We start from the raw sequence: 10,898 nt of genomic DNA, 5'->3' as shown, positions 1-10,898 counted from the left end.
CTGCTGCCTTAATACTTAACATATAAATATATGTACATAGATCTAGTTCCCTATCATTATATATAAATATATTTACATATGTACATGCCTGTTTTAGATCTCTATAAATGTCCTTTGCCTCCTAGTTCTTTCCTCTATTTCCTTTTAATTTCCTCTTGTTCCACTATCATGTTCGGCCTTCATTTGAGTTTCAGTAATTCCTCTCAGCAACATTGCCCCTGATTAAGGCCTGCCAGGCATCCAATGCCCTCCTCACCCTCAATTTTAGATCACTTGTTGTTTCCTTGTCCCTGGGTTTGTTGTCTACCCCTTTCTTTCCCCTGCCTCCCTCTCTCCCAAGTCCCCCAGGAACTGCCGGTACTGTTTTTTTCTACTCCGGATTGTTTATCCCACCTATCTCATCTAGTTAGACATGTAGAGACAATAATAAGTACAAAAAGAAGATGGAGCAAAACAAAGCAACAAAACAAAACAACAACAACAAAAGAAAAGCCTATAAATAGTTCCAGGTCTGTTTGTTGACCTTTATCAGTGTTTTCTGGCTGAGTTAATGGGGTGCCACGCCCTGGCCCCAAATTCTATTTTTAGTATTCCTCTGGGAGTTCATTGCTTTGCTCCCCTTGCTGCTCTGTTGCGTGCTTTTAGTGTTTCGCCCCAGTGTGGTGGGGTCAGATTGGGCACAATTCCCACAGTCTCCAGTGCTTCCCCGGCAGCACTATGGGTCAGTGAAGGACGTCGTGACTCATGGTGGGGCTAGCCCTATGGTCCTCTCTGTGCACTGGTTGCTCTGAGCAGGAATATTGTCTTCAGGATTTGGTGGGCCATGATGTGATCCACTCTCTCTCCTTCCCTGTTCCTTTGCTCTGTGTGCTCTGATCAGATGCGCCCCTTTCCCTGAGCGGTTCTGTAGGTTCTGTGCTGTCCTATGAAGTACTCTCTTCTGGGGGGCGGGGGGAAGTCCCTTGGTGGGTTAGTGCCCTGTTCCCCAGCTACCCATGTCTTTTTCTTTCTTTTTTTCTTTCTTTCTTTCCCCCTCCTTTTCAGTTGACTGCCATATGTATCTCTCGATTGGAATGTATCCCCGCTGGATTACCTGGACCTCATCCCAGGAATGTATGTAGATAGCAGCTTTTCTCTTATGCCTCTTTTTCATTTTTAAGCTTACCTCAGTGGACTCATGTTGTACTTGTCTGTTGTGCTTAGCTTAGCATAATTTCTTCCAATGCTTCCCACGCAGTGATGTGCTTCATGTGTTCATCACTGCCTTTTAGGGATGCGTAGTACTCCATTGTATGTATGTACCACCTTTTTTAATCCATTCATCTGTTGATGGAAATTTGGGTTGTTTCCAACTCTTTGTGATGGTGAACTGCACCACAATGAACATTGGAGTACAGAAGTCTAGCGGTGGTTTGTTTCTTGCCTCTTCTGGGAATATGCCCTGTAGGGGGATTACTGGGTTGCATGGTAGCTTGACTTCCATCTGTTTTAGCTATCGCCAAATTGATTTCCATAATGGGCATGAATATCTACAGGTCCACCAGCAGTGGACAAGAGTTCCTATCTCATCACAGTCCCTTTAACACTTTTTTACTTTCTGCTTTTTTGAATTTGGCTATCTTTGAGGGTGTTAGGGAGTATTTCACAGTTGTTTTAATTTATAGTTCTCTTATGGCTAATTATCAAGAACATTTTCTCATATGTTTATTGGCCCTTTGGATTTCTGCCCTTGTGAAACTTCTTTTCAGGTCCTTTGCCCCCCTCCTCAGTGGGAAATTAGTTTTTTTTTCTTATGGTAAACTAGCAGAGTATTGTATATTTTAGTAATAAGACCTTTGTCTGATGTGTCATTGCTAAATATGTTTTCCCATTCCGTGAGGTCTCTTATTACTCTCTTGGTGACATCTTTCAATGCACACAGTTATTTTATATTTAATATATCCCAATTGTCAATTTGTGCCTCCTCTGTATTTGTGTCCTGTGATAGGTCGGTTTATTGTGCCAACCTGGCCAATAAAAACGTGGGAATAATAAGGTCACAGTTTGATTGGAGAGCAAACAGATAAATATCTCAGTGAGCCCCTCCTCTCTCTCTCTTGCTCTCTGATGATCAGGCCAGCATGTCGCTACCTTAGATAGTTCTCTGTCTCAATTTGTGAGCTACACTACCTGTGGGACACACAACCAGTGGACCATGTCACTAGAGCTTGAGGTTCCTTTGAAACCTGCTTCGCCTGCTGGTGCATACATCTCCTGAGCTGGAGACTGTCGGATCCTGTCATCTGGCTGACTGTTGGTGACCCACCCTACTGTTTGATGCCTGTGACTGGACTGCCTGCATTGTTCTACAGAAGACCCAGCTGTCTGTTTCCTTGACCTTGGACCCTGCAGCCCTCATGAGTTGAAGGACTTCCAGTATATTAACTATTTCACAGAAGTGAGTTGAACTGAGCCCTCTGTACTGCTGTGTAGACTAATTAGCTGTTTTATTCCTTCCTGCTGTATATATCTCTATATATAGATATATTCATAAGTGTCTTGGTTTTGTTTCTCTGGGGAACTCTAGCACATGTCCTTCCCTATTTCTGATAGCCTATGTATTCCCTGCACCAAAATTCTTAGGTTTGTTCCAATTCCCTCATTGGTGGCCCTAATAGTTTGGGGTTGTGCATCAAGGTCTGTTATCTATCTTGAGCTTATTTTTGTGCATGGAGTGAGATAGTCTTGCTTCATTTTCTGCCGGTAGATACCCATTTTTTCCAGCACCACTTGTAGAAGAGGGCATCTGCTTCCCATTTGTTATTTTGGGGTCCTTATCAAAGATCAGTTGTCTGTATGCTGATGATTTTATTTCTGGGTTTTCAGTTATTTTCCATTGGTTTGAGTATCTGCATTATACCGCTACCACAATGCATTGATCACTGTGGCTGTATAATCGGTGCTAAAGTCGGGTTAAGCAAGCCCTCCCACTCTGTCCTTCTTCTTGAGGAGTTTTCTACTAATTCTGGGCTTCTTCCCTCTCCATATGAAGTTGATACTCAGTTTTCCCAATTATTTAAAATAAGATGATGGTATTTGTTTTGGGATAGCATTAAAATTATTTAGTGCCTTGGGCAGAACTGACATTTTTATTATATTGAGTCTTCTGATCCATGAGCATGGGATATTCTTCCATTTGTTGAGGTCACTCTTGGTTTCATGTAATAGTGTTCTGTCTTTTCCCTTGTACAAATTCTCTATCATTTCCAGCACTCCCCTTATGGAGCTTTTGGGATTCTCCATATATAAAATCATATCATCTATAAATAATGATAGTTTCACCACTTTCTTCCCCAGGAGAATACTTTTGATGTCTTTTCTTTGCCTTCTATTGTTAGCTAGTACCTCCAGTACAATATTAAATAAGAGTGGGGACAAGAGGCACCCTTGTCTGGTCCCCTTTATCAGTAGGATTGTTTTCATCTTTGCTCCATTGACTACCATGTTGGCTGTTGATTTTTCATATATATTCTTGTATTATATTGAGGAATTTTGCTTCCATTCCTATCTTCTTGAGTGTCTTAAACAGGAATGGGTGTTGGATGTTGTCGAGTGCTTTTTCTGCATCTATCAATATTATCATGTGGTTCTTATAATTTTTCATGTCAATGTAGCAAATGATCCTAATGGTCTTTCGTATGGTGAACCATTCCTTCATCCCTGGTATGAATCTCACTTGGTCATGGTGAATTATTTGTTTTATATACTTTTGAATTCTCTTGGCAAGTATTTTGTTAAGGATTTTTGCATCGATGTTCATTAGGGATACTGGTCTGTAGTTCTCAATTTTTGTTGGATCCATGCATGCTTTATGTATCCGTTATACTCGCTTCATAGAAAGAGTTTAGGAGTTTGCCATCTTTTTCTATGTTCTGGAAGAGTTTGTGTAGGATTGGTGTCAGTTCTTCTCTGAATGCTTGGTAGAATTCTCCTGTGAAGCCATCTGGCCTGGAGGATTATTTTTGTTGGTAATCCCTTAATAGCCTTATCTATTTCTTCTATTGCTATGGGTCTGTTGAGATTCTTGACATCCATCTGGGATAGTCTAGGGAGGGATTTTTTCCAAGGATTTGTCTATGTCTTCCAAGTTGTTGAATTCACTGGAGTACAGGCCTTTGTAGTACTGTGTAATTATCCTTTTGATTTCATTAGGATCTGCTGTAATGTCTCTTCTATCATCCTTCATCCTTGCTATTGAAATTTGTTCCTTTCTTTGGTTAGGTTGGCCAGTGGTCTGTCGATTCTGTTTATCCTGTGGTTCACTCTTGCCTTCTTTCCATCTTTGAACCACTGTTACCTTGAGGGCTGTTTTCTCTTTGTTGCCCTCTTGATGGAATTGTTCTATGTGGCAGTCCCTACATTTGTACTCAGTGAGTGTTGCTCTTCTGCCCATACTAGGTCGGAAAGGATCTTTTGGAGGGCTGGGTTTCTTTTAGTGCATTCTTTGAGTTTTTCCTTGTCCAGGAAGACTCATACTTCTCTAATTATCTAGATAGATAATTTGGCTGTATAGCGTATTCTTGGGTTTGTGTTATTTTTCTTCAATTTTTGTAATGTGTTACTCCACTCTCTCCTTTTCTTCATAGTGTCTGCTGATAGGTCTGAGCATATTCATATGTGGGTGACTTTATAAGTGACAGTTTTTGTTTTCCCTAGCTGCTCTTATGATTTTCTCCCTTTCCTCAAAGTTGGATAGTTTAACTATTATATGCTTTGGTGAATTCTTCTTGGCATTCAGTCTAACTGAATGGTCTTCTTTAACCCTCCTAAATGGTTGCCTGCTTTTCATTCATTAAGCTAGGGAAGTTTCCTCTAAGAATTCCCTCACTGTTTTTGCTGTGGACTTCTTTGTTGTGTCTTGTTCCAGTAGTCCAATTATTCTAATGTCATTCCTCTTCATAGCATCAGACATGGTTCTCAGGTTTTCTTCAGCATATCTGATTATCTTATTTGACTGCCTTCCCATTTGTTGAAGTCTGCCTGGTTATCCTCTAGGTCATTGCTGCAATTCTCTGCCTCTTCGAGCCTGCTGGAAAAGTCCATAAATGTGCTGCTGGCTTTTGTTATCTCATCCCTTAGCTCTTGCATTTCCCTTTGATGTGTGGTCTTTATCTCTTCTATCATTTCATCCTTCTTCTGTATTGGTTCCCTCATATCCTGTATGATTCTAAGCAGTGTTCTGTATATTTCTTTTTGGAGCAGGTCAACATATGGCTCTTCTGTGATTTCCATTAGGTTCGGGTCATCCTCTGACATTGGATTTTGTTTCTCCTGTTTTCTTGTTGAATCTGTTGAGGCAGCTTGCTGTTTATGTCTCATTTTGGAGCAACTCAGTGCCATTTTCCCAGGAGTCAGAGAGCACTGGGCAATCTCTTTGGGAGGTTGGTATTAATGCTACCTGTAGCCAACTGCCCTGAGGGGTTGCATTTCACCTTTTTCCTGGGGTTCCCCTTTCACCCTAGCCTATTGGGAATCTAATTTTGGAGGGCAGGTTCGATGGCCCTGTCAGTCATCAGGTTCTGAGGTCAGCCTGTGTTGCACTCCAGCAACCCTCAGGCCTCCAGAGGGTTCATGTGCAGCTGTGCAGGCCACGGTTTGAAGGAAAGTGCTGGCCCATGCACAGGCACATGCAGCTCTGGGGATGGGGATGGGGATGGGGCAGAGGTGGTGGTCCCCTGCTCCTGGCTAGAGCCAGTGCAGACAGGTGGGTGGACAGGAAATAGGGCCCATCTGCACTGATAGAGGGCTTGGGAATTCTGGGCAGGGCTGGGAAAAGGTAGTAAGGAAAGTACCAGTATGGAAGGGTCCCATAATGTTTTGGGTATCAAACCACAGCTGCACAAGCCTCTGTTGGGCAGCTGGCAATCAGACCAGTTCCTGCAGCAGATCTGAGGCCTCGGGTCTCCACCACAGGTGCAAGAGAGGGGGTTGGAGTCAGCTCCTGGTTCAGGGAAGCACCCTGAACTGTCACAAGAATTAACAAACAGCCTCAGAACCCCTACTCTGCCCCCAAATCTCCCGACTCACTATCTCCACAGAGCTCCCAGCGTGAGCTACCTACCCGGTTGACATCTTGCCCAGAAGTAACAGAAAAGATTAAAAGTGTGTCAGAAAAGAATACAAAACTTGCTCTTACATTTAGAATACTTAAGGAAAATGGAATAAATTATGAAGTCAAAAAGCTGGATAGAAAATTTCAAAGGGCAGCTCAAGAAGACAATGTGAAATATTATAATGAAATGTGCAAAGACCTAGAGTTAGAACCCTAAAAAGGAATAATAAGCTCAAAAATTGAAATCAAACTCAAAATGTAAATCAGAAGAAATGAGAAAAATCAAGACTCAAGTGGCAATACTGAAAGTCTATGGACAAAATATTGACTTATGCAGGAAAAATCCAAAGATAGATGCTTTCCAAAGATGGAAACAATGACTCATCAACATTATACCATTTCAGGAGGTAACACATGAGCAAGAACCAGTAGCACTGAGGGAAGAAGTTGAGCCACACTGAATACATTAGACAAAAGCAAGACTCAAGATATTGATTGAATACCAATTAATGTTTCAACAAGCTAATGAAGCACTAAAAGTACTCGCTCATCTATGCCAAAAATTTGGAAGACAGTTTCTGGTCTACTGACTAAAAGAGATGCTTATTTGTATTCATTCCAAAGAAAGATGACTCAACTGAATGCTCAAATTATAGAAAATTATCTGGGATATGACATGCCAGTAAAATTGTATTAAACATCCTGGTTCAGGGAAGTACCCTTACCTGTCATGGGAATATCCAACAATAGTTTCAGTAGTACATTGACTGGGAGCTGCCAGAGGTTTAGGCTGGGTTCAGAAGAGGACATGGAACAGGAATATCATTGTTGATGTCAGATGGATCTTAGCTAGAAGCAGAGGATACCAGAAAGAGGTTTACTTGTATTTAATAACTATGCCATGGCATTTGACAGTGTACATCAGAACAAACTATGGCTACTCTGGGGGAAAATGAGAATTCCATAATACTTCATTGTGCTTATTCCAAAACTGTACATGGATCAAGAGGCAGTATTATAAACAGAACAAAGGAATACTGCATGGTTTAAAATTAGGAAAGGTGTATCGGGGTTATATATTTTCACTGTACTAATTTAATTTGTATACTGAGCAAAATAATGAGAGAGTCCAGCTTATATGGAGAAGAAGGCATCAGAATTGAGGAAGATTTATTACCAACCTTTGATATGCGGATGACACAACTTTTTACTGAAAGTGAGGACTTGAAACACTGCTGATGAAGGATTGCAACTTCCAGTATGGATGACAAGTCAATATTAAAAAGATCAAAATCCTCACAACTGGGCCAATAGGTAACGTCATGGTAAATGGAGAAAAGGTTAAAGTTGTCAGGGATTTCATCTTGCTTGGACCCACAATCAAAGATCATCAAAGTCAAGAAATCAAACAATGCATTGCATTGGGTTGCACAAGACCGTTTTAAATTGTTGGAAAACAAGGATGATAGTTTGAGGACTAAAATGCAACTGCCCCAAGCCAAGCCTCATATGCATGTGAAAGTTGGACATTGAATAAGGAAGAGCAAAGAACAATCAATACATTTGAATTGTGGCACTAGTGAAGAATATTGGAAGTAGCACAGATTAAAAAACAACAACAACAACAAACAAATCTGTCTTGGAAGATGTACACCAGAAGGCTCTTTAGAGGCAAGGTTGGTGAGACTTCATCTCAAATACTTTGGGCAAGTTGTCAGGAGAGACCAGTCACTAGAGAAGGACCTCCATCTCTTACTATCTTAGTAAACTAGAAGGGGAATGGGAAAAAATAAGAAGAAGAAGACCCTCAACAAGATGGATTGACACAGTGGCTGCAACGAAGGGCTCAACATAAGAACAATTAGAGGACGGTTCACGACAGGTGGTGTTTAGTTCTGTTGTACACAGGGTTGCTATGAGTAGGAACAGACTTGATGACACCTAACAACCACAACTGCATATTCCTCATCGATACCTAAACACGGTAGTGAAGAACATAAGCTTTCAAGCCAGGCTCTGGATTCAAATGTTGGCTACCTTCCCCCTTCTGTTCCTAGGTTTACTTATCTGTAGATTTTTTATGCCAGAGCCATTCATAAGGATATAAAGATTATAGGAGATAATGCATGTAAAGTGGTTAACTTAATAAATACTTAATAGTATGTTTGGTACACTTATTTCCAGATTGAAGAAAAAATAAATAATGGTGATTGTGTGTAGAATATGTTAGCGTGATAGAAAAATAGCTAATAACTGCCGTTTATTGTGATTTACTAGCTTTAGGCACTGCCCTAAAAGCTTTACATTCATTAATTCATTTAATTGTCTTAATAATCCTATTGCATAGATACTATTATTTTTTCAACTTTAAAGAGAAATAATTGTGATACATGATAGCAAGAAGGATTCCTTTTGGTCATTTGGTTAGAAAGAGGTAGTACTTAGAGTCAACCAGGACTTTTTTTTCCCAACCTAAACACAGATTTAAATACTCTGCTTGTATGCAAGCCTTATCTCCAATCAAATCTAAGTAATTCTTATAAATGTTTTTTTATATTTGCCTTCTGTTATCTTAATCTTTCTTTAGAGTAAACTCATGTCTTTAACTACTGGTCAAATATTAACCAGTTTTTGTACACACACATAACATATCCTTACAGAATGTGTGAATTAATAAAAATGATAAAGTAGAGATTGATCCTAACCATATCTCTTTTTAATGCTAAAAACTTATTTAGTGTTGGAGATTAATAGAATGTCATCTCACTGCTTATTGAAAATGTCAATTCATTCAGTTACACCTATTGATTTTAAAGAAACTTAATACCAGGTTTCATTTGCTGTTGTTGTAGAGTGAAATTAGATCATGGATGAGCATAAAGATTAAACAAAGGATTATTAAAACATGAATAATAAGCTAAAATGAGAATCAAATATAAGCCATCCATGGGATAGCCATTTTTTATTATTCAGACTCTTCACTCATGTCCCCAAAATATACCAATTCCAAATCTAAGATATTACATGTAGTTTTCAAAATTGAAACCAGTAAAAAGTTATTTGGAGGGCATTTTTGTGAAAAACTCAAGCTTTCCTTGGTCTTTATTGCATGCCTCTCTTTGCAACAACAACAACAACAAAAATAACTATTGTTTTTTTAAGCTTTTATTAGGTGTAAGATTTCATTATGATAAACTACAAATATATGACTTTCAAGAGAGCTTCACAAAATTATGGAGGAACTAGAATTAAGAGTTAATGGAACTTTTCCACCAACTTTTTGTAGCCTCCCTTATAGGTGACAAAATTATATGTAAAAACAGAAAACTCCACAATCATACTGAGAGATGTTTAATACCTTTAACACAGAGTTCTGTCCTGTTGTGCAGAAACAACAGGGAATAATGCATGATTTGAAGTCAAGAAAGTTGTGCAACACTGTTGTAACCTTTCACAATATTTATTCAATCTGTATTCAATCAGAGAAGCTGGTTTACATGAAGAAGAAGGCATCAGTGTTGGAAGGTTTATTAAAATCTTCCATATGCAAATGACTCAACCTGGCTTGCTGAAAGTGAGGTGGACTTAATGATGAAGAACAAGGATTTCAGCCCTCGGTATGGACCAATTGGTAACATCATGATAAACAGAGAAAAGGCTGAAGGTGTTAAGGATTTCATCTTGCGAAGCAGCAGCTAAGAGATCAAAAAACATGTTGTTACATTAAATATACTCCTTAGAGCATTGAAAACAAGGACGTTACTGTGAGGGCTAAACTGTGCCTGACTCAGACCATGGCATTTTATATTGCCTTTTAGATTCATGTGAAAGTTGGACATTGAACAAAGAAGACTCAGAAAGAATTTATGGGTATGAATTGTGCTGGAGAAGAACATAGACTGCCAAAATGACAAATAATTTTTTTTGGTAGAAGTGCAACCAGAGTAGTCCTTAGAGGCAAGAATGGTGAGACTTCACCTTACATATTTTGGACATGTTGTCAGGAGAGACCAGCCTGGAGAAGGACATCATGCTTGGTAAAGTGGAGGGGCAACAAAAAAAGAGGAAGGCCCTCAAGAAGATGGGTTGACATAGTGGATGCAACAATGGGCTCACGCATCGGAACAATTGTGAGACACCTGTGAAGTGGTGCGTGACTGTGCAATGTTTTGTTCTGTTGTGCACAGAACTGACGCAATGGCACCCAGCAACAATAGCAGAAACCAGCGGATCAAATAAGGAAAACAGAAATAACTCTAGGGAATATTTGACCACAAAATCAGCATATTTTCTCTAATAAGACAAAGAATTTTATACAAAACAGAAATCATATACTCGTTCACCACATGGAAAGTTGAACATCTATAAAATTGGCCATGTAATAGATCACAATGGCACATTAAGCAAAATCAGCAGTAAGACCTTGTTATTTGTCAATTATAATTTAATTAGAAAAAAAAATGAAAGATTACAAAACATATGCTTATAATGTTTACAGATGCTAAGTATACACTGAAAGAAAGACAAAATGACAATAGAATTTTGAAATATTTAAATTTGAACAATGATGAAAGCGATGCATATAGATAACTTATGGGATGTCATTTAAAGGGTACCTGTAGGAAAACTTGCAGCCTTAAATGAATTTGTATTAAAAAATAAAGATAACGAATTACATTTTTACTATAATGAGTTATAAGGAATGAAACAGACCAAACCAAAAAGTTTAAAACTGTAAAATGTATAATAGAGATGAACAGAAATTAATGAAATACAAAAGTAACAACAGAGATGAGCAACAAAATAA

The sequence above is a fragment of the Echinops telfairi genome, unplaced genomic scaffold, assembly GCF_000313985.2.
Source record: "Echinops telfairi isolate 266 unplaced genomic scaffold, ASM31398v2 ScPeMD7_18;HRSCAF=68, whole genome shotgun sequence".
NCBI lineage: Eukaryota > Metazoa > Chordata > Mammalia > Afrosoricida > Tenrecidae > Echinops > Echinops telfairi.
The sequence above is the reverse complement of the archived record's forward strand: the minus strand, read 5'-3'. Positions refer to the sequence as shown.